The sequence below is a fragment of the Haliotis cracherodii genome, unplaced genomic scaffold, assembly GCF_022045235.1.
Source record: "Haliotis cracherodii isolate W230 unplaced genomic scaffold, xgHalCrac1.p SCAF_14, whole genome shotgun sequence".
NCBI lineage: Eukaryota > Metazoa > Mollusca > Gastropoda > Lepetellida > Haliotidae > Haliotis > Haliotis cracherodii.
In genome coordinates this window covers 2,101,954-2,128,397 of record NW_027266269.1, presented here as the reverse complement: position 1 = coordinate 2,128,397, position 26,444 = coordinate 2,101,954, and the positions used below count along the sequence as shown (strand labels likewise).

The following is a 26,444-nucleotide window of genomic DNA, read 5'->3' as shown; positions in this document are numbered from 1 at the left end:
TTTATGCTGTACTGCGATGTTATTGAGCTGTGACCATTGGAAAATAATATGTCTTCTTTCATTATATATTATAATTATACTAAACAAATAACACTGGATGAAACTTTTAATTGGATGGTTAGCTTTGCATTGTAAAAATAGTAATACGCTTGCAGGGGCTTTAATGACACAGAGGGGTGTCTCACAATTAATTCTACACACCGACGTGATGTATCCCATTTTCCTTCGTAAAAATAGATTCTGCAGTAGAAAAAAAAAATCTTAATGTCGTGAATGTTCTTTTTGTCGGATATACTTGATGTGAAATGCATGTTTCAATGTGTTAGTTTTAACTCTTTGAATAAGTTCTTCTTATTGATATTTTATGTCCCTGTTCAACATATGTTGAATAACTGCTGTCACTTGAAATGGTAAACTTTTAAATTTGTAGTAGTAATTACGTTCATATCATTAACAAGATCAACAACTTAAATAACCTTCAAAATATATAAGCTTTAAACATCGAGCAAAGACACAGATGTTACCAGTATATTCCCCATCGTTTGTTACAGTAGTTTATATAATGTACACATTGCAATTCGTAATAAATAAGTTTCATTCTGAGTTTCATGCTATTCTTGATATTTACATCTATATCAATTGCACGTCAATCAAGATCGAGGTTCGGATCCCGACATGGGTACTATGTGTGAAGTGAAGGTCATGTTACAGGACACTGCTACCTCACTCAATTTTATTCACGTAGTCCCAGTGGTGTATGTGCGCTGTGACGAGAACTGACGTATGTGGACACTGACGAGAACTGGTTTGTGTGGACACTGGCGGGAACTGGCGTATGAGGTCACTGGCGGGAACTGGCGTATGCGGTCACTGGCGGGAACTGGCGTATGTGGACAGTGACGTGAACTGGCGTATGTAGATACTGACGAGAACTGGTTTGTGTGGACACTGACGGGAACTGGCGTATGAGGTCACTGGCGGGAACTGGCGCATGTGGACAGTGACGGGAACTGGTGTATGTGGACAGTGACGAGAACTGGTGTATGTGGACACTGACGAGAACTGGCGTATGTAGACACTGACGAGAACTGGCGCATGTGGACACTGACGAGAACTGGTGTATTTGGACAGTGACGAGAACTGGTGTATGTGGACAGTGACGAGAACTGGCGTATGTGGACACTGACGAGAACTGGCGTATATAGACACTGACGAGAACTGGGGTATATGGACACTGACGAGAACTGGCGTATCTCGACAGTGACGAGAACTGTTGTATGTGGACACTGACGAGAACTGTCGTATGTGGACACTTGCCTTAACTGGCGTATGTAGACACTGACGAAAACTGGCGTATAAGGACACTGACGAGAACTGGTGTATCTGGACACTGAGGAGAACTGTGGTATGTGGACACTGACGAGAACTGACGTATGTGGACAGTGACGAGAACTGGCGTATGTAGACACTGACGGGAACTGGTGTATGTGGACACTGACAAGAACTGGCGTATATAGACACTGACGAGAACTGGGGTATATGGACACTGACGAGAACTGGCGTATGTGGACACTGGCGTATGTGGACAATGACGTATGTGGACACTGAAGAGAACTGCCGTATGTGGGCATTAACGAGAACTTGCGTATGTGAACGCTGACGAGAACTGGCGTATGTAGACACTGACGAGAACTGGGGTATATGGACACTGAAGAGAACTGGCGTATGTGGACACTGACGAGAACTGGGGTATGTGGACACTGAAGAGAACTGGCGTATGTGGACACTGACGAGAACTGGCGTATGTAGACAGTGACGAGAACTGGCGTATGTGGACACTGACGAGAACTGGCGTATGTAGACAGTGACGAGAACTGGTGTATGTGGACATTGACGAGATCTGGTGTATGTAGACACTGACGAGAACTGGTGTATGTGGACACTGACGAGAACTGGCGTATAAGGACACTGACGAGAACTGGTGTATTTGGACACTGAGGAGAACTGTGGTATGTTGACACTGACGAGAACTGGCGTATGTGGACAGTGGCGTATGTGGACACTGAGGAGAACTGCCGTATGTGGGCATTAACGAGAACTTGCGTATGTGGACACTGACGAGAACTGGCGTATTTAGACACTGACGTATGTGGACACTGACGAGACCTGACGTATGTGGACACAGACGAGAAGTGGCGTATGGAGACAGTGACGAGAACTGGCGTATGTGGACACTGGCGTATGTGGACACTGAAGAGAACTGGCGTATGTGGGCATTAACGAGAACTGGCGTATGTGAACACTGACGAGAACTGGCGTATGTAGACACTGACGAGAACTGGCGTATGTGGACACTGAAGAGAACTGGCGTATGTGGACACTGACGAGAACTGGTGTATGTGGACACTGACGAGAACTGGTGTATGTAGACACTGATGCATGCGGACACTGAGGAGGAGACAGATACAAGTAGGCATGCCTGACAGACATAATGCACGCAATCTGTATGATATGGAACCATACCAATGTATTGTTCCTACAATCTATCATTCTGTGTGTATATGTATATATATATATACAATATGTATATTAGTTGCTCAGCAATTTTTGAAGAATGGACAACAAAACAGTATGTGGCGTACCAACAGGCAACTATCTCAAACCTGAGGGCTTCGTTCATGACATTAACGATTACAATTTATCCGTATTTACAATCTAGTTCAGTCATTTTTCACTTCGCTTAGTTTTACATATTGACAGTAAAATATACACATGATTCGACTGTCGAGTTAGACCACACTGTACTACCACACGACTGATGTTGAATGTGTACGCCTGTGTGGGCTGTAACGTCAGATAACACTCTACTACGCGACTAATGTTGAATGTGTACACCTGTGTGGGCTGTAACGTGAGATAACACTGTACTACATGACTGATGTTGAATGTGTACACCCGTGTGGGCTGTAACGTGAGATAACACTGTACTACATGACTGATGTTGAATGTGTACACCTGTGTGGGCTGTAACGTGAGATAACACTGTACTACATGACTGATGTTGAATGTGTACACCTGTCTGGGCTGTAACATGAGACAACACACTACTACATGACTGATGTTGAATGTGTACACCTGTGTGGGCTGTAACGTGAGACAGCACTGCACTACATGACTGATGTTGAATGTGTACACCTGTGTGGGCTGTAACGTGATACAACACTGTACTACATGACTGATGTTGAATGTGTACACCTGTGTGGGCTGTAACGTGATACAACACTGTACTACATGACTGATGTTGAATGTGTACACCTGTGTGGGCTGTAACGTGATATAACACTGTACTACATGACTGATGTTGAATGTGTACACCTGTGTGGGCTGTAACGTGAGATAACACTGTACTACATGACTGATGTTGAATGTGTACACCTGTCTGGGCTGTAACATGAGACAACACACTACTACATGACTGATGTTGAATGTGTACACCTGTGTGGGCTGTAACGTGAGACAGCACTGTACTACATGACTGATGTTGAATGTGTACACCTGTGTGGGCTGTAACGTGATACAACACTGTACTACATGACTGATGTTGAATGTGTACGCCTGTGTGGGCTGTAACGTCAGATAACACTCTACTACGCGACTAATGTTGAATGTGTACACCTGTGTGGGCTGTAACGTGAGATAACACTGTACTACATGACTGATGTTGAATGTGTACACCTGTGTGGGCTGTAACGTGAGATAACACTATACTACATGACTGATGTTGAATGTGTACGCCTGTGTGGGCTGTAACGTGAGACAGCACTGTACTACATGACTGATGTTGAATGTGTACACCTGTGTGGGCTGTAACGTGATACAACACTGTACTACATGACTGATGTTGAATGTGTACGCCTGTGTGGGCTGTAACGTCAGATAACACTCTACTACGCGACTAATGTTGAATGTGTACACCTGTGTGGGCTGTAACGTGAGATAACACTGTACTACATGACTGATGTTGAATGTGTACACCTGTCTGGGCTGTAACATGAGACAACACACTACTACATGACTGATGTTGAATGTGTACACCTGTGTGGGCTGTAACGTGATACAACACTGTACTACATGACTGATGTTGAATGTGTACACCTGTGTGGGCTGTAACGTGATACAACACTGTACTACATGACTGATGTTGAATGTGTACACCTGTGTGGGCTGTAACGTGAGATAACACTGTACTACATGACTGATGTTGAATGTGTACACCTGTGTGGGCTGTAACGTGAGATAACACTGTACTACATGACTGATGTTGAATGTGTACACCTGTCTGGGCTGTAACATGAGACAACACACTACTACATGACTGATGTTGAATGTGTACACCTGTGTGGGCTGTAACGTGAGACAGCACTGTACTACATGACTGATGTTGAATGTGTACACCTGTGTGGGCTGTAACGTGATACAACACTGTACTACATGACTGATGTTGAATGTGTACGCCTGTGTGGGCTGTAACGTCAGATAACACTCTACTACGCGACTAATGTTGAATGTGTACACCTGTGTGGGCTGTAACGTGAGATAACACTGTACTACATGACTGATGTTGAATGTGTACACCTGTGTGGGCTGTAACGTGAGATAACACTATACTACATGACTGATGTTGAATGTGTACACCTGTGTGGGCTGTAACGTGAGATAACACTGTACTACATGACTGATGTTGAATGTGTACACCTGTGTGGGCTGTAACGTGAGATAACACTCTACTACACGACTGATGTTAAATGTGTACACCTGTGTGGGCTGTAACGTGAAACAGCACTGTACTACACGACTGATGTTGAATGTGTACACCTGTGTGGGCTGTTACGTGAGACAACACTGTACTACATGACTGATGTTGAATGTGTACACCTGTGTGGGCTGTAACGTGATACAACACTGTACTACACGACTGATGTTGAATGTATAAACATGGGTCTGCTGTAACATGAGGCCATGAATGACCAAATGCTTTCGGGGTCCAGGTATATCCAGATGACGATTTGTGTTTAATCAGCAGAATATATCTAAATTATGTAAAGTTGTTATTGGACTGGCATCTTCCCTTCACCATTAACGTGTGATATAACTTGATTAATATTGAAACGGGGTTTAATGATGATCACATGCATTCACCGCTGAAGTGAGATATGATTAAAGGGAAACAACTCTTTATGCCATATTTCATGTCATCACTCAGCTCACGGCTGACATCAAGGAAATGGTAATCACCGTGTTCAGTCATTTCCATTCATTTTTTCACTTCTTCATCATGTGTCGACACTGGTCAACTCCAAACAGGAAGACGACGGTTAGCAAATGAAATGTAAAAAAAAGAAACTAGAAGTGGAAACACAATTGCTATATGGTAATGTAATATTATTGTTCAACAATGTTGAAACACTATTACCCTGTTTTTACAATGATTAGTTGTCAGGAATGTATTACGGTATAATGTGTTGTGTGGAAGGTACTACTACACAGACTGAACATACACAACCTATTCAGCGTCACTGAATGATTGAACCGGCGATGAGGGATGAGGACACTCCTGTCTCCAACGTGTAGAGTGGTTTACACCACAAGGATATTTTAGTCTTTAAAATCTTGTTGACACACACACAACGAGCTGTACGATAAACAACAATGTTTGTGAAATTCAATGAATAAATGTGAACTATTCTATTTAAAGATTTGCTTTACTAAATCTATGCCGGAGGTGTTTGTATTCAGATGGATTCCTCGTCGCATGATCTAAATAAATGTTGAGAGGTAACTAATAACCGAATGCATCAACACAATACGCTGGCAAACGCAACGATTTCAATGCCACGTATAATAGAGTGTTCTGCCTGATAATGTTTGATACAATCTGTCAAAGACTTGATAACGCTGTATACTTAATCGTAGCAGTAATCTGAATACATTAATTATACATGGTGTTGTATTAAAGGCTGAGTACAGGCGGGGTACCTGTACCTGTCTAACAGACTAATGAGCAGGAAGTCGGGTCTGCAGTTTCACTTTTATCAGCTTAACTATGCACGTATGTTAATTGGGTAAGTTGAACTGAAACCAAGCCAGGTGCTGATAGATCCTGTCTCGCTAGACACTGACATGTGGATAGTGTGAGTGAGTGAGTGAGTTTGGTTTTACGCCGCTTTTAGCAATATTCCAGCAATATCACGGCGGGGGACACCAGAAATGGGCTTCACACATTGTACCCATGTCGGGATTCGAACCCGGGTCTTCGGCGTGACGAGCGAACGCTTTAACCACTAGGCTACCCGACCGCCCCTACATGTGGATAGTCTCATGACTACACGATGACACAGTAGTACATTGGCTTCTGTAGGTATCACAGATATGAGGACATCCATACCCAGATAAATGTATAAGATCAAAGGGCATTTATGAAACATGCTAAAACCATACAGTTTCGCACTGGCGTATCTGAATTCGACCGAAACACGAGAAACGTATGAATGAATTAGGAATCTGTCTGTAGTCTGTCAGGTCATCACCATGGAGTAGCGAATCAAGGCTTTGGAATTCTATATTACACATATGTTTGATACCACTTATCTCAAACGGGATGTTAACCCACTGGTGTGTAATAAAGACACACGCACACATACGTGATCACGGACGTCGCTATATAAGTGCAATATTCACGAATACCACGTTCGACGCCACCTCACCTCACCTCACCTCACCTCACCTCACCTACAAAAGCATAGTATGCATTAACATAGTTTAGTTCATATATTGGATGGGGTGATCAGGTAGCCTAGTGGCTAAAGCGTTCTCTCGTCTCAACATGGGCACAATTGCTAGTGTCCCCCGCCGTGATATGCCTGGAATATTGTTAAAAGCGGCGTAAAACCAAACTCACTCACTCACTCAGTCATATATCGTTTATTTTCCGGGAATACAGCTGTTCTCACATAGTTGATCAGTAGGTATTTCATAGACTTTGAGGAAAATAAAAACATAACAAAGGCCATTCCACACAAACCACCTTTGGCACATGAGCATTGAGTATGGATCAAAAGGTGTCTGTTTCGTGTTTAGAGCTACCCAACATTGTGTACAACTTGTGACAGAAAGTAAAGCAATAGATAACTAAATACATAATCAGTAATAAGGATCTATCTAACTATCCATGTTGAAGCACACCTTGTAGAACAGTAACTGTTATCGTCCATAAGGATCTATCTAACTATTCATGTTGAAGAACACCTTGTAGAACAGTAACTGTTACCGTCCATAAGGATATATCTAACTATCCATGTTGAAGCACACCTTATAGAACAGTAACTGTTACCGACCATAAGGATCTATCTAACCAATCATGTTGAAGCACACCTTGTAGAACAGTAACTGTTACCGTCCATAACATGTATTTCACTGGTTGAGGTCAGGCAACAACCTTAATATCACTGCATTCTGGTCATGTGACAACCATTGTAATCCTAAACACATGCCAAACCGTTGTAATGTGTCAACTTCACGAAAAATACAACCTACATTTTTGTTTTTGTTGAAACCATGTCCTGTTGATCTTGTGCATGTTTATTTCTGCTGTGAACAGTTTCATATAAAAAACTACTCTCAATGTGCGCCTGGTGCAAGGGGGGGTGGGGGGTAGACATTGCCTCAAGTAACTAGGCCATGAGCAGGAAGTCTAGTTTCACAATGATGGAGGACACTGTTTGACCTTGTACCTGTGTATTTGGGCAGCTCTAACTGACACCAAGGCGCGTGTTGTCTGTTTCCTGTTTCACACTCCACTGAAATGTCCACAATCCCCTGACTGTCACGTGATACAGCTAGCCTGGCTTCTGCAGATATCACAACTAAAAACAGACAGTCATACACGGCATTCGTAACTTTAAACATAGATTACAAACGTGCACGAGTTTTATGTCAATCTGTATCGTTTCAGAGGGAAGCATTTGCTGGTAGTCAGTGTGTCAGTGCGCTATACACGAAGTGAATGTATAAATCAATATGTTTTCAATAGAAATGTAGGACGTACTTTCGAAATGAGCCTTAATATGTTCGTGATATGTGTTGATAATATGATATTCTATCATATCGTGATTAGTTGATTCTGGTTGATCATTCGGAAGCACGAAATCACAATAACCACTCTTGTTCATACCACGGAATCGACCATGAGGGTGCATTACAGGGTTCAGGAACCAGGCAGTTGGTATATGTGCTGTCTGTATGACTACATCGCATTAGTATGAATGTACATCAAAACTTAGCCTTTTCGCATTGTATCCACCATGTACGTCTCCTACAATAGCACAACTACATTTAATCACTGACACGGTTGTACTTTGGAGCAGAATACTTCCTCCACAGTTGTTGTGTGAGCTGTATGTGTATCAACGTCCGCACAGTATTTCCCGATGTAAAGTAATGTCCTATATACACCATTCAAGGCCCCAGTAAAGCCTTAAAAAAGTTGCATTGTAGACAGGTGCATGACTTTCCAAATTTGACAAGAATGATGTCCGATGCAATTGGGCCATATCCCTACTGTTTCTTGGATCTCATGTTGAAAGTAATCCATATTGAAATATATAACTGATCTGAGTAAGTGAGTGAGTATGGTTTTACGCCGCTTTTAGCAATATTCCAGCAATATCATGGCGGGGGACACCAGAAATGGGCTTCATACATTGTATAAACTAAATCTTTCACTGATTAATAGCTGTTTCCTTTCAATTGAAATGAAAGCGAGTAAAATGTAAGCAGACTAAAGACATTCTCCCAACAGTACCGAGGTGTACAGGACGACTTGTCTCCTGGAACATGCGTGACTTCCGTGGAATCCCGGGGAAATGATGAAGCAGGTTTTCCAAACCTGAATCAAAATGCACACATAAAAATCGCATATATATTGGACGTTACAATCCTTTGACACGGCAGTTGAAACGTAATTAGCAAAGTGACACATTTATCAGCGGAACAGAGAGAGAGGGAAAGGAGTTTGTATGTCACAAATAGGCTGACGCAGGTGGATATCGCAAGACCCTGTAGGTGCTCAAGATTTGGGTCACCACATAAGTTGATGCACCGTCCTGCGATGTTTCGGTGCAGCTTCAATGGTAAAGAACTGTTGGCAGTGACATAACTGTCAGAGGGTACTCGACGAAAGTCATATTGCTCAGCATCGGGTTGATGGAAGAGTGTGTGCACCAAGAGGAACGCCTGGCATCTGGATGCATCCAAGAGGTCCACCAAACTGGAATTGGTTGGATGGTATAGGTAGGCATCTGCAATGAGCAGAAAACGTGCCTCGTGAATTTGAACCTGAATATTCACGGATTTAGATATGAAATTATCCAGACAAATTATCTGCCAGTTTTATGTGGAGAACCCAAAGTAAGATTCTGGAACACAACAAAACAAGAGAAGAACTGCCCAGGGCATCCTAAACAATGTGCAGGCCCTGCCATGGCCAGCATGTTCACCGGATATGAAACCATTTGAAAACGTGTGATACCGCATGGACATGCAGATTCTAGATCGACAACAGCGACCAGTCTGAGTTCAGTTCGAAAAGTCTGTACAGGGGAAGTACTGGAGATTCCTATGACGTCATCAAGCGATTGACGACATCAAAGTGACGATATGTGGTAAGTTTCATTAATGCAGATGGCGAACAAAAACGTTATTAGTCACCAAGTAGAAACATTAACATAAACATTTTCAGTTTTATAACAAGTGTCTTTTTCCATGCCAGGGTGAAGACTCTCTATCAGGACACATTTCAAGTGAATAACTTTGTTGGTTGATTTGTATTTGTAATGTGGTGATGACCTGATGTATTAGTATATATGTCAACTGAAATCAGCTCGAAAAAGATTATGAGATTTTGAGAAAGTCGTTGAAATTCTCGTATGACGTCATCAGACAGTTGACAACATCAGGATGATGATGTGTGGTCAGTTGCGTTTATGCATATTGATATTATAGAAAACGTTCATAGTCACCCAGTAAAAACATTAACAGGAACAATTTCAGCTTTATAACATGTGTCTATAAAAACTCTGTATCTATTGCCGTGTTGATTTGTGCTTTTGTTTCCTTTTACTGACATTCAAACACAGTGTCAATGTGATTTTTATTTGCTCTTCAGTTTTGTAATTTTATTTTCCGTGAAATGAGGAAAAACGCCATTGTATAAATTAGATCATCACGAATAAAGTTCGTTAGATTCATACAGCCAGCCGATGAACTCATCGCTCACTTTGGCTGCGTTGATCGAACACGTGAGTTGACAATTATGTAGGTGACATACTTCTGTAAGTAGCATCATAACATTAATGTGTAACAGGTGTCTGTTCTGGTTTTACATAACATCTTCTCTATTACAGGTGATGTCTGTACTGGTGGTAGTGCGCATTGCTTACCTGATCATATCTACAGGTAAACATTCTGATATAAGTTAAATGGTTCAAATCGTAACCTTTTAGCTTTGTTCCAGTCATGATATTAATGTGTGATAATCATTTTCAAAAACAATGAACAAATCCAGGTCAGCTCTATATGTGTTGTCCTTCTAGGGTTGATTTGGTATAGAGTCAGATCCTTGATACCTGTCTTAATTTACTGATGTATTCTTTATATGATTTCCAGCTGCCATTTGCAGTGAAGACCAACACTGTCGAGACTGTGACAGCGACACTGGCAGTTGTCTGACCGAGTGTGACAGTGGTTATTTCGACCTGAAATGTAAGTCTTTTTGCAGCAGGAACTGTAAAAATAAGAAATGTAAATCTTTGAGCGGTGGCACAGAAGTGTGTACAGACGGTTGTGTCCCAGGGTATCAGGGCGGTAGATGCGACATACCATGTGACAGTCCAGGAGGTAACTGTGCAGCTTGTGTTGGTGGTTGTGGTGGAGGGTACTGCCAGCTTGGTTCAACCTGTGTGTCAGGATGCAGTGGTTCCTACTATGGTTCTGACTGTAAGCATTGTTCAAATAGATGTAAGACATGCAATGGTTATACAGGGATGTGTGAGGAGTGTATTCCACAATATTTTGGACCGAGCTGCGAGTATTCATGTGAACACTGTAGGGACACGTGTCAATTCGGATGTCTGCGTGGCTGTATACCTGGCTTTTACGGTGCTGCATGTGAGAAGGGATGCAGTACAAACTGTGGGTTTAGCCCAATGATGCTAAACAATATCAATGCAGACACACGACCTGTAATTAATGACACAGTGGAATGCAATCAGTACAGTGGTGACTGTCGTCATGGATGTGTCGATGGTTGGTTTGGTCCACACTGCTCCTTTCAGTGTAACGGTAACTGTAGGAATGGGAGATGCAATGATACAGGCGACTGTGTAGATGTGTGTGCATCTCATCATTTTGGAAGAAACTGTATACCATGCCCTGACAACTGTATCAACCACATATGTCATACAACCTATGGAACTTGTGTTCATGGATGTACTACTGGATTCTATGGACAATCGTGTAACAACACGTGTGAATTCTGTCTTGGTGGAGAGTGTGACCAGATGACGGGAATGTGTTTCAAAGGCTGCAACACAACCGGACACAAATGCACATCTATCTGCAGGAACAACTGCACTGTGGACGATTGCCGATCATGTCAGGGTGAGTTAATATCATGGAAAAGCACATCCATGTGCATCATAATTGAAATTAGAATGATGAATCATGAAGTATGTAGGTCAATGGCAATGCATTATGTTTTGCGGTTATACCACACAGATCAAGGTGGACGTTATTTCCCTATGCAAATGAACCGCCTCCATTGTCTAGTGGTAGAGTGTCCGCCCAGAGAGTGGAAGGTCCGGAGTTCGATCCCCGGCCACGTCGTACCAAAAGGCATACAAAAGATGGTACCTCTTTAGCATTAATGGGTGCTACATATTTTGGTGAAAATGCCATTTGCTGCCTATACGTTTAAAAAAGAGATGTTTGTGCTCACAATATTCTTATTTAATGTGATAGTGTAACAAATCAGTGATACGATAGGTGTTGTGTATCTGTCATAGTCGTGGTACTTTAAGTTGTAATACTATAATCTAAAACACATTGCACAGAACAGATTTATACCATCATTATCAAATATTGGCTTTCCAGATGAGAATGGGAAGAAAACGGCAATCGGACTTTGGACTGGGCTTACAGCTGTGGTCATAGTGATTGTGATGCCAGGATGCCTGTGTGCCATCAAACGTTGGAGAACTAAAAGGTACCTACATGACAGGCAGATGGTTCCGTATCTCTTGCAATAGCTGGCTAATGATTCGCAATTATCTTTACACTAATTCAGACAGAACCTGACAATTATTGAAATGTACGATTTATACTTGAATCAATACGCCAGTTCACTCAATGTTGTGAAGGCACTTCACAGCTTTTGTTGCTATCTAATATTCCTCTTTATTATTGCAGAGCTCAACCATCAGCAATTGTTCAACACAATGATGAAGGTGTTCAGGATAATATATATGTTCTGTAGAATACCAGGCCATAAACAGATATTGACAGATCAGAGATGAAGATATAGAATATCAGGCCATAAACAGATATTGGCAGATCAGAGATGAAAATATAGGCATACCATGTGTGCCACCAGCTGTGAGGCAAGAGGAAGTGGGCACAGACTCTCCATGCCAGTGTTGGCAGAATGGTTTTCTACAACAGGTGGTGGAAAATACAATGATGGATCCGAGAGTTTTGCTGGAGGAACCCTGTTTTCCACTCATATGCCACAGAATGTTGCAGGCAGTGGTGCAACCCAGCGTTCTGCCGGAGATACCCAGTCCTACACTCGTATATCACAGGATGTTTCATATGGCGATTCATCCCAGAGTACTGCCGGGGGTACCCGTTCCTACGTGCATATGTCACGGGACATGGCTGATTCTTATTCGTCCCACAGTTCCGCAAGTGATGCTCAGTCCTACACCCGACTCTTACGTGATGTTTTTGTATATTTTCCCAAGACAGTCGTGAGCTATATATCACCCGTTCATAAATAAATGTATATGAATTATGTTACTTTAAGTCTTTAATGTACTTTGTCTGTAATTCAAATCTGATATTCAGCTCACTTTGAAGACATCATGTTTGGCATCATGAGCTGATAATGCATCCACTAAGTGCTCCGTCGCTGAAAGTGTTGAACACACGACCTATTATCAAGGTTTACTAAGATAAACCTCGAGCGTCTGTGATTCAGAAGCCTTGGAACCCAGCATGCTCAAATACTTGTCATGTGCTATTTGCTTTATTGTGGCTTTTGAAGGTCTTCTAGTTTATGTATCATTCCCAGGCTTTTCACTCCCTCCTGATTGCAGCTGTTCTCCTCTTGGCAGTGGCAAAGGAAGGAACACCATCCTTTAAAGTTGACACAACTGATGGCTGTTGGAGATAACCCTTTCAGTTAGATATACAGCATAGTGGTCAATGTTGCCAATTTTCATCAAAAGAGAACACCTCTAGACCCTTTGTGACTGTAGAAAGATGATATGTCGTTTCATGGAAATAATTTCGAAGTTAGGCTTAAGACTCTTGAACCACCCAACGTTATCACAGAGTGTGATAGTGAATCGTGTTGCTGTGGTAACCTAACTTCCATCAACCCAACTTCATTCCTTGATTCATTGGGATTTTGTTACAAAACGTTGAGAGTTTAGGTATAGTAACATATCTATATTCAGAGATTGGAGCCAACTTGTCAAACCTGAAAGTAAATCGCAAGTTCACTGAGAAAAGGATATGTGGAATGCTGGACTTCCTCATTGATAACATCCATGTAAAATCTGGGGGGTGAGACAATGAGGTAAAAGTAAGCGTCCCCATGGGCACAAATTGTGGTCCCCTTAGTGCGGATCTATTTCTTTATGTATATGCATCGGAATTTCTGCTCGGATTGGCAAAGTCAAAACAGGGCTATTTTGCCAAGAAGTTTAACTTAAGCTTCAGGTAATCTGTGATCTGATATTGTTTAATAACCATTAAAGAGCCAATGCTCTTCCCCTGTTTTACCCACCTGGACTAGAAAATATGACACCAATGAAGCATTCACATCTGTTCATATTTCTATCTATGCATACAGAGGTTTCAAGTTAAGTTATAGGTTACAACAACGAATGCCTCAGTGAATATTGTTTGTTTGTTCAAATTTGACACATCGGTGACATAAATGATGTCTGATGTAATTCCCTATTTTCTCCAACTTCCACCCGAGTGTTGTTTTCTCAGATTAACAATTAAGTTTCCTTTGGATGAAAACTTTGGGGGTAAGACATTTCACTAAAATGTAGGTATCCCCGTGGACGTCAGTTGTGCTCCTCTTGTTGCTGATATGTTTTGTCATGCATATGGATCATAATTTATGTTGCATTGATTTACTGATGTACCTGAACCAGAATTAAAGTAGACCAGTGAGTCTGCGTCAACTACTTCATAACGATCCAGAGTTACAAAAATGTAGGACAGGAGGATTAACTTCAGCTTTCCAATTGTCAACATTCCTTTGATGTTGAGTAATTTTCCTGCTTCTCCAGCCCTTGCGGTTGACATTTCACATTTTTAAGATTTCTGAGAGTGTCATACAACTCTTGCTCAGAAGCTGTTTGATCACGTTTTGATCATTCAAGGCATCGATAAAGCTTTCAAAAAGTGACGCATCAGTGACAAAAATTATGTGCGATGCAATTCCCTATTTTGATTTGTATCATACCGTACACCTGGTATCATCACTATTGTGATATAGTGATCCATAAAAACTTGCTCATGAGGAAGTCGTTCCATATAATTCGTGCTTTTGGCAGAGATTCCTTGGGACGATAGAAAGCGTTTACTTTCTTTTATTAAACTGTTAGGAGAGTTAGGGAGTGTAAAATCTGATATTGTTCTAAAAGTTCCTAAAGTTACAAAGTAACGTTTACTGATATATGTGCAACAACGCAAGTGTAGGCGTTTAGGTCTCGCCTAAAAGAAAACTTGCATATGCTTTTCGTTTTCTCGACTTTATAAATAGTACACTAAGCATCTCCCTATGATATGCCCTCGCCATTTCTCGCTATAATATTATGGCCAATTACACCTTATGTTACACCACGGTTTATGTTATGAAGTGTATTATTCTCTATTTTAATGTATTACTCTATGCGTTCTCCCATGTTTGCCCCAAATATGTCTCTATATGTTGCCTTATAAATTCCTCTATATCTTACACTGTGAATTATCCAAGAAATGTACAGTATTGTTACACACACCCTGAACATTTTGATATCTTCTCACTCTACATATTGTGTTATACATTATTCAGATATGTACCAACTAATTAATGTGTGTCTCGATACCTTTATAAATTTATATCTTTTTGTAAATAAAATGTACATATGTGGAATTGTCATGTCTGATTCAAGATTGTTCGATTACCTGGTCAAGACTCCATTGTTTACAAGCCGTACGGTAGGGGTACTGCTGTGCACGTTCAAGCACCAAACAGGGACTTCATTTTTATGCAAAGTTGTACCTTAGGTTACAAACGGTATAACGCTATGTACTACACAAGTCGGTTGCCCTATGCATTATTCTAACGACACTTACTCAGATAATGAAAACACTTGAAATACATGATTCAGAGCAGTCAACTACTGTGCCAGTACGAGTGGTCTGAACTCACAACGGGAAACGTCTTAAAAATGTACAGTGATCTAAGCCTACCAAATAATACTTGTTTAGCATGCAGACATATATTTATTGTATCTGACTTAGTCCTGAAAGAGAGAGAGAGATCGGTAGACATACGTGGTGTTTGACTCGTGTCTCCAGACACACGTGATGCCACTCGTGTACATCACCATACATACCAACATACATACATACATATTTTGAAACGTGGTGTCACGCGTAGGCGTGTGCCTCCAAGAGGACGAGGGGGAGGGTGTGGGTTCTTTTGGATTGTTGTTGTTTGTGTTGGCAAAGTAAGCAGGGTGGCTGTCGATTAGTCTGAACACCATGTGGACACCATGACGTCTTGCATGTCACTGACGATAAGAAAAGACTCCATCCCCTGTTTGGGCTGACTGACACCAGGCAGCTGATCTTTCAAGCATGAGCCCTTTTTTTTTCTTTTATCTATTGTTATATGTTATTCTTTATTTTATTTCTTGGTGTGCACCGCCATGACAGACAGACAGACAGACAACGTAGACGACATCTCAACTCAGCCTCTACCCTCGGTTCAGCATCCTATTGGAGTTGAGATCAATCAAGCCACAAAGAGTCAGTTCAATTTATCCCTGTTTAATGATGACACATAGAGAATGAATGAAACAGCAAACGTGCAGGCTCGCTCGCCTGTTTTTTTTCCCGCTCGCCCCCGTTCAACTTTCATGTTTTCGGGTTTCATTTATAAATAGCATTTCTCCAACTGTGTTTTACCGTAATCAGGGAAGTAATGTTTGAATCACACAGTAAATGACCATGTAATTTGAAACAGCTGCCTTCTCTCGGACATATTTCTTCCGGTTCGTTACAGTCTGACTGATGCAGTTCTTTTCGCCTCTTGCCTTATTTGACAGGTCCAATGAACATTGTTTTAATCCCACTCTCCGTTGATTGGCTACTGACTGTGTAGGCGTGTCAAGTTATGTTCATAAATTAAACGATCACCCGATTCATGTCACGCCACTGTATTTATTCCTACACCTGGAATGTTTATCAATGTCGTCATTTTTGTCTGTTTTGATATATGCAACTGTTTTGGGTTAAACTATTGTAGATAAAACATGTTTTACGTTGTCGAATTTAATTATAAGCATTGACTGTATATATTTTTTCGGTTCATTGAGGTATGAATCGAAAAACCGATGAGCAAACTTGTGTAAGAATCCGGATTCATACAGTTTGCACATCGGTTTTTCGATTCATACCTCAATGAACCGAAAAAAATACACAGTCAATCCTTAGATATATGGTGATTTATAGTCCATATTTCATTTTAGTTTTGCCATATGCTGTAGAGTGTTATCATCTTGTTTATGTCTTTGTGACAACAGTTTGTGTATACTTTACAATCAGCAATAAACAATTGGAATCTTGAATACACTTCCTCTTGCGTTGTATGTCATCATAGTTGGATCTACGTCTATGCCGTTCACTCGTCACTCGGGGAGGTCGGGTAGCCTAGTGCTCAAAGCGTTTGCTCGTCACGCTGAAGACACAGGTTCGATTCCCGCCATGGGTACAATGCGTGGACATGGGTCCATTGCTGGTGCCCCACACCATGATATTGCTGGTATATTGCTAAAACCGGCGTAAAACCATGCCCACTCACTCAGTCGTCACGCAAGGTTTCAGTTCGGATCCTTACATGTGTAAAGTTAATGTCTGGTTTCTGCCATCGGGACACTGCTACCTCATACACTTGAATTTGTTTATTCCCAGTCAAGATCAGAGAGGTTTTAGATGATCAGAGTCGCATTGCCCTTTAAACACGTTGATCTTCTTGTTAAATATATCCGCATACTTAAGAGAATACCGTTTTGTTCCTTGTAAATCGTTCATATTAAAAAAAACGAACTACGTTTAGTTCCCTGGTTACGTAAAAGGTAGGTGCTTTGTGTTAATGTCATGTTTGACCAACTCTGAATTATAATATATCCATGGCGCACACGGCAAAAAATGTATGATAATGTTTGTATATTTAGAAACATTATGGGTTAACAGCCACTTGTTTCATTTTTGCTAAGACCTTTTTCTGTAGTATATAAAATATCTAAGTAGCAATGTTGATGGTAATTATTTACAGTGGTTGCCACTGTCTGTCTGTCTGCTGTCTGTCTGTTTGTCTGTCTCCCCCCCCCCCCCCCCCCCGCCCCCCTCTCTCTCTTTCTCTCTCTCTCTCTCTTTCTCTCTCTCTCTCTCTTTGGATGACCACGTGTACCTAAAAGAACCTGGATGAGATATGATGTTTGAACGTGTTTCTACTTGGTGAACATTGGCCAATCTTCTGTGTAGACCTGAAGATGGTTCATGAAAACGTGAGGAGGGGGGAAGGGGTCGCGGGAATGAGTTATAATCAGGGTTTAATTAATTACGACTAAAGGAAGACAATGTAGTGTCAGTTCTTAGCATGGTGTCTCAATGGTCTAGCACTACAGTCGTCTGTAGGATATAGGCGTATGTAGGTATAACAGACATACACGCCATCCATAACCTGAGATGTAGTTTACAATACACCATCAACATAGTAGGATACCGGCTTCTGTAGATATCACATGCAAACACGCCATCCATACCCCGAGACGTAGTGTACAATACACCATCAACATAGTAGGATACCGGCTTCTGTAGATAACCAAAGACAAACACTCCATCCATACCCCGAGACGTAGTGTACAATACACCATCAACAGAGTAGGATACCGGCTTCTGTAGATATCAAAGACAAACACGCCATACATACCCCTAGACGTAGTGTACGATACAACATGAAACAGAGTAGGATACCGGCTTCTGTAGATATCACATACAAACACTCCATCCATACCCCGAGACGTAGTGTACAATACACCATCAACAGAGAAGGATACCGGCTTCTGTAGATATCAAAGACAAACACGGCATACATACCCCTAGACGTAGTGTACAATACACCATGACACAGAGTAGGATACCGGCTTCTGTAGATATCAAAGACAAACACGCCATCCATACCCCGAGACGTAGTGTACAATACACCATCAACAGAGAAGGATACCGACTTCTGTAGATATCAAAGACAAACACGCCATCCATACCCCGAGACGTAGTGTACAATACACCATCAACAGAGTAGGATACGTGCTTCTGTAGATATCAAAGACAAACACGCCATACATACCCCTAGACGTAGTGTACAATACACCATGAAACAGAGAGCAGGACATAGCCTCCTAAATATAGCACTGACTAACACAGCATCCATACCCTAAGTCGAAGATAACAATAAATGTATGAGTTGTACACACGCCAGGGTCCCAGTCAGTGGGATGTTTGTGGTTTCAGAAGGAAACATTTCATCGTGGTCAGTCTCCGTGCGTTATACAATGTATATGTTCGGTTTAACGAGCTGAAAACAATATGTTTCGCTTCTGAAAAAGCCATAATATGTTTGTCACATCTGTTGGTAATATGAAATTGCAAATCATGTTGTTGATAACTGCCTTTTTTAGCTTGATATGATAGAAACGTGTTCTTTTCGTTAAATTCATTTTATAGTTATCAACAACAATTGTTACTAAAATGTTTTTTGTTTTTTTTAATAACGACTTAGGGTTCATTTTGCAACAAGAACAACACTTAGTATTTCGATGTAGCAACCACTATGCGTATAGTGCCGACAAACAGTAATCATAACAAGGCTTAAATTTGGGTTCGAATCCACAATAACCAGGTCTTTGCACAGTCGTGGGCCGTATTCCTCACTTGGTAACCCTGACAAAACATACTGTGTATCTCTTTCTCTCGGCGCAGTTCAACATGAATGCCCTACTTATTTATCACTTGAATGACCAGCGCCAGGTAGTATATGTGCTGATATGTATGTATGTTTGCATCAGTTGTAAGCTAAAACCTATACCACGTGGGATTTTATGTTTACTTTAATTATTGCATGTACAATTCAACCCACGTTGTCTTTTTGTTTACATTCAAATGATACTACACTATGACACATACATTTTAATTTCCGTGTTTTCTGCGTGAAACTATTCGTATTTATTATGACACATCCATTTTAACGGGTCCAAATGCGGTTGTATATCAAGGACAATTTTTGCCTGACCAATACAGTACACTGTCCATCCGTCAAGCAGGGCTGTGCTTCTAAAACACTGTTACCTGGAGAAAAACTGTGCTATGTCATATACTGGCACTGAACTATAAGTGCACAGTAACCTCACCAAAATGTTTGAGTATACACAAACTCATATTTTGCAAGGGCGAACATTTACAAAAGAGAACTGTTGAACATTATGTTACATTACAAAAACAATGTTACATGGGATTTGTGTGACTACATATATTTTCACGACCAACGATTGGCTTTGAATCTACGTTTAAAACATATTGCCCATAAAAGGTAATTTCCTCTGATTGATCAAGCAAGTGGTCGCCTGTTGTAAAGAAATAATTTCCTCCACACACCCATATAGCTAGTGTGTTTCAATGAAGGAAGTTATAGCATCCTCACTTGCCAGCTTCACAGTCACAAGACACAGTCAGACGGTGTACACTGAGATCCTGGGGAGGTGGAGCTCGGTCGGTTACATCAAGTATACTGCTATACTAATTGCACCAACGTGTGTTTCTAACCAAATGAGCATTTCATGTTGTTTTGTTATAAAAAGTAAGGATAATGGAACAAGCTTAGATGCATATCAACATTCTGTGATGTATATTAACTCTGTGTGATGTATATCAACATCCTGTGATTTATGGCAGAACTATCACACGCACGTCTCACCGAACAAATATATGTATCTTATATTTATTGCATACTTTTTGTTTCAGGTGATATGGCACCGATGACAATTCTGTGCGTAGAGTGCATAATGATGTACACTCGTGGTAAAGACATTATGAATATTTCCTATATGATAGATTTTATTATTTCAGCTTTTTTAGATTTCTGACATGTAATGCATTTATATCTGTAACATGCACTGTTCTATAGATAACATCACTCCTCCTTGTATCATGATCAGCTGTAGTTATGAAACTGAGGATGTCATATCGTCAATCACAAGGGCCAGTTTTAATTATTTAACAGAACAAATCCACACATTGTATACTTATATTTTTGGCTTTTAACGCTTGTTTGCAGAAACGTGCTTCAGTAATATACATTTTTGCCATCATTTTCAGCTGCCAAATGCAAAGGATACCAACACTGTTCAGAGTGTGACAGCACCACAGGACATTGCATCTCTGAGTGTGAACCTGGATATTTTGATCAAAAGTGTAGTTCTATTTGCAACAAAAAATGTCGAAACAAGAAATGCAAACTTACAATAAATGGCAATGATAATTGCACTGAGGGTTGTGTCCCAGGATACCAAGGCCCGGGGTGTAGCAGGCCATGTTACAACCCAGGAGGTGTTTGTACAGCATGTCCAGGTGGGTGTGATGGAGGATATTGTCAGCTTGGCTCCTCCTGTGTGTCTGGATGTATAGACTCCTACTATGGGTCTGGCTGCAAGACATGTCACAGAGGATGTAAGACATGCAACAACATAACAGGAACATGCACACAGTGTCATGTTTCATTTCGTGGTCCGAACTGTGAACAGGAGACGAACACTACCAGAGGTTGTGAAGGTGGTTGGGTACCTGGACATATAGACAGAGACTGCAAACATTGTTCTGACAAATGTCTCAATAAGACCTGTCACCCTAAGAACGAACCCTTTGATAAACGATGTAATCCAGGATTCTATGGTGAACACTGCAGCAAGACATGTGGTGTGTGTGTTGATGGAGACTGTGATCAGATGACAGGGATGTGCTTCAGAGGTTGTAACAGGACCAAACTTGGATGTGAACCTTCCTGTAGAGCCAACTGTACTTTAGCTGAATGTGACATTGACACATGTCCCCAAGGTGAATATATTCTGTCCATTCCCTGTTCTGTGTTGATATATGCACGGACTGGAATCACCCATCTATGTTGTACTTGAACAGGTTAGACTTGAGCGTATGAACCACTGATAACCTCTCTGCCTTAATTTAACACTTTCAGCAGCTGTAGTTGATGTCAACACAAAGTTCACAGGACATATTCAAAATTAGCATTTATTGGTTCTTGTTTTGTGTGTATATATTGAGGAAGTAACTGAGTTAAGCAGTTTTACAAGTGTGACATTAGGAACTGAGGATTTACCGATTTGAACAAATTAATGTATACATTCATCTATTCGCAAGATGTCTGTAAAAGGGGAGATACACCTATGCAGTGTCCTGATACACGCTCCTGTCGTCTTATGAGAAACAACATTCAGACGGACTACACAAGTATGGTTGTAGTTTTGCTGTAACATCCAGGTATACATGTTTAGAGATACATAAGGAGGAACATCCAGGTATACGACCATGCATACAATCCCAGGTAGCCACGTGTCTTACATGTTTAGAGATACATAAGGAGGAACATCCAGGTATACAACCATGCATACAATCCCAGGTAGCCACGTGTCTTACATGTTTAGAGATACATAAGGAGGAACATCCAGGTATATGACCATGCATACAATCCCAGGTAGCCACGTGTCTTACATGTTTAGAGATACATAAGGAGGAACATCCAGGTATACAACCATACATACAATCCCAGGTAGCCACGTGTCTTACATGTTTAGAGATACATAAGGAGGAACATCCAGGTATACAACCATGCATACAATACCGGGTAGCCACGGGTAGCCAATGAATACTTTTCATGGATCCTCCATATGTGAGGGGTTGTTAGGGGCGTTTACCTACATTCATATCAAGGCTAAGCTTACAGGCTAAGCTTACAGGTTGGTCCGAAGTGTGAATGTCCACCCTGCAACTTATGAAGATTGCGAAATGGGCGGCTGTAAACAAGCACCGCGTGAGTATGCCCGTGATCAACACTGTAAGCTTAGCCTTGATATAAATGTTGGTAAACGTCCCTAACAACCCCTCACCTATGAAGGATCCTTGAAAAAAATATTCATTTCATCCAAGATGTTCCTCCTTATGTAGCTTTAAACATGTAAGATGTGAGGTGAGGTGAAATGGGGTTTAACGTCACGTCCAAGATTATTGCACTTAAATAGCGACGTGCATGCACGTGTGTGTGAGTGTGTGTGTGTGTGTGGCTGCTTGTACTAGACCGGATTGGTGCCAGTTTATAGTGCTAGCTCACTGAGATACCATGCCACAGTTTAACATGAATACCCCACTCAGACACAGTATACTGACTCCGAGCCGACCAGTCCTTGTGTTAGCCCCTTAATGCCGAGCGCCAGACAGGGTAACAACAAGTACCATCTTTTAACGTCTTTTGGTATGACGCGGCTGGGGATCGAATCCGGACCTTCCGCTCCCCGGGCGGACGCTCTACCACTAGACCACGGAGGCGGTAAACATGTAAGACACGTGGCTACCTGGGATTGTATGCATGGTTGTATACCTGGATGTTACGGTAAAACTTCTACCATACTCGTGTAGTCTATCTGAATGTTGTTTCTCATCAGATGACAGGAACGTGTACAAGGACACTACGTAGGCGTACATTTCCCTCATACAGACACCTTGCTAATAGATAAATTTTGTGAAAACGCTAAATCCTCAGTTTCTAATATCACACTTGTAAAACTGCTTAACTCAGTTACTTCCACAATATAGTACATCACTATGCATGTGTCCCCAGCAACGTGTGCTGGAAGTAAGGACACCTAAATGGATCGGGATGTCAGTCTCGAAAGCCAGTCTGTCATGGTACACAGAGAGTTGCACATAATAAATCACTGGATTGCTTAGCCCAGACTCGATTGCGTGCAGGCCGTCGTTTTACAACGGGAGCATTGCTCAGTGCGACGTTAAAAAACACACCACACAGACACATTATCTACATGTGTGCCACGCACATGTGTAATGTACCTTAATATTTTACAATGTATACTTGTTCCTGGCGCTGTATGACCATGTTCTTTATTAAGGTGAACCTGATATATTCGCTATTTATTTGCTCAAGGACATGAAACAAGAGCTGATCTAGTGTGCATGACACTAATGACTAGTTCATTAAACATGTTTAAATATTTAGTCGCTCGTCTTTTTGCCAGATGGGAATGACGATCAGAAGACAGGCAGTGTGCTGACTTAGCTGTTGGCATCACTGCTTCTCCTTGTGTCGGGCATCTTGCTGACACTCTGCCGCTGTTACTGCAAGCGTTTCCCCAAACAAAGGAGGGTGTGTTGCCGTTTTATGGTAACCTTCACTGTTCTACCACTATAGTTTGTAGTATGTTGTATGCACAATCATACATACCATTGTTACCACAATTAATGTGTCTTTGTTAGGAAATGATTTCCACACACAGCAACATACACACATCGAAAGTATACACACACAGACTCATTTGCAAACACAAACAGACACAACAGTATACCTAACTGAACGTCAGTTTGGATGGGTTCATTGAAGTGTGAACGATTTAAAAGCGCTGGTAAAACTGTGTGAACCTCCGAGCTTGCGAGGGTAACCAGTACTTTTAAATCTTTCACACTTCAATGTGGTGGGGTGAAATGGGGTTTAACGTCTCGTCCAAGATTATTGCACTTATATGTATGTGTGTGGCTGCTTGTACTAGTCCGGACTGATGCCGATTTATAGGGCTAGCTCACTGAGATACCATGCCACAGTTTAACATGAATACTCCACTCAGACACAGTATACTGACTCCGAGCCGACCAGTCCTTGTTTTAGCCCCTTAATGCTGATCGCCAGACATGATAACAACACGTACCATCTTTTAACGTCTTTTGGTATGACGCAGATCGTGTGGACTTTTGAGATCACGTGTAATCAGCATGTAAGAAACAGTGTAAACTTTAAAGTATGAAATTATACACAAATATACTCATTAACACAAACACACATATCGACAACACACACAAACACACTTATTAACACAAATACACACACATACACACAACATTCTCCCACAAACACACACACAAACACACTAACATACACAATACAAACACATTTGCAAATGCAAACACATACAAGATATACCTACAAACAAACTACCCAACACAAACACACACATACACACATCAACAACGTATAAACGCAAACACACTCGCAAACAGGCACACAACAAGATACACCCCAACACACCCCAGCGCAAACAAATATACAAACACACACGACAACAACATACACACTCAAAAACACTCCAAACACAACCACACGCGCACATACACACACATCGACAACACCCACACCCACGCACTCATTAACACAAACACACACCCATGCAACATACCCCCACAAAGACACTACCCGACAAACTCGCAAACACAACCACACGCACACATACACGAACAACAGCACCATACGCACACGCTAGCAACAAACACACTCGCAAACACAACCAAATGCACACATACACTCACATCAATGACATACACACACGCCAACAACATACACACACAAACACACTCGCAAACACAACCGCACCCACACACACAACCACACACACACATACACTCACATCAATGACAGACGGTGTCGGTACAATCAAGAAGGCGTGAGTATTCAGACCAAGCATTCATCTTGCAGGTCCCAGGAGTACATCACGCCTACCCAGGACATGCATGTGTCACCAGCGGCCATTGGTGTTCCAGTATATGATGTCGTTGATGAAGCAAATATGTACGATGCACTCACTGATGAGGGACAACAGGCCTCTGGAGCCGGCTATGTGGAGCTGAGGTCAGATATAGCCATACTATCTGAGTTTTGTGTAAAAGCATTTCCTTACTGATCTTAATTATATTTCATTGTATCCCAATTGCGTAGATATATGCTTATGTTATCAATCACTGGTTTGTCTGGTAGAGACTCGATTTTTACACACCATCATCATGTAGCTGGAATATTGCTGAGTGCAGCGTTAAACAAACAAACAAACAAACAAACACTCATATTTTTAGTATTCACCTTAAGGTAATTTATCTAAATGGTTCATCCATCAGTGTACTTACTAGAACACCGATAGTTACAATTGTTAGGAACCCATGCCATTATTTTCAAGAATACGTTAGTATTCAGACCAAGCATTGAACTTGCAGGTCCCAGGAGTACATCACGCCTACCCAGGACATGCATGTGTCACCCGAGGCCATTGGTGCTCTGGAATATGATGAAGTTGATGAAGCAAAGATGTATGATGCACTCACACTGGTGAGGGACAGGCCTCTGGAGCCGGCTATGTTGAGCTGAGGGCAGATGCACGTGTCTAGGATATGATGTGGTTGATTAAACAAAGATGCACTTTCAACTCACTGGGGATGAACAACCGTCCTGGTCAGTAGATCATTCAAACATCACGTGACCTGGGACTTGTGAGCGTGAAAGTGTGACGTCAAGTGTTTAGGTGCATAACGTAATATTAATGTATCAGATGTATCAGACGAACTGGGACAAAATAATCGAAGGAAATGAGACATGTAGAAGTTGCAAAAGCAGACATTGTTTGTATTCGTATAATGAATGCTATACATGCCATCTGTGCATGCGTGTTTAAACCTACCAATTTCGAAATTTGCTACATTGT

The 26,444-nt window shown here is 41.4% G+C and overlaps 2 pseudogenes; both read left to right on the top strand.

Annotated features, from left to right (window-relative positions):
• Positions 1–10,463: 10,463 nt before the first annotated feature.
• On the top strand, positions 10,464–13,906 carry LOC139461319 (multiple epidermal growth factor-like domains protein 10; annotated as a pseudogene).
• A 6,392-nt stretch (positions 13,907–20,298) lies between these two features.
• LOC139461318 (scavenger receptor class F member 1-like) lies at positions 20,299–26,110 on the top strand (annotated as a pseudogene).
• The last annotated feature ends 334 nt before the right edge of the window (positions 26,111–26,444 follow it).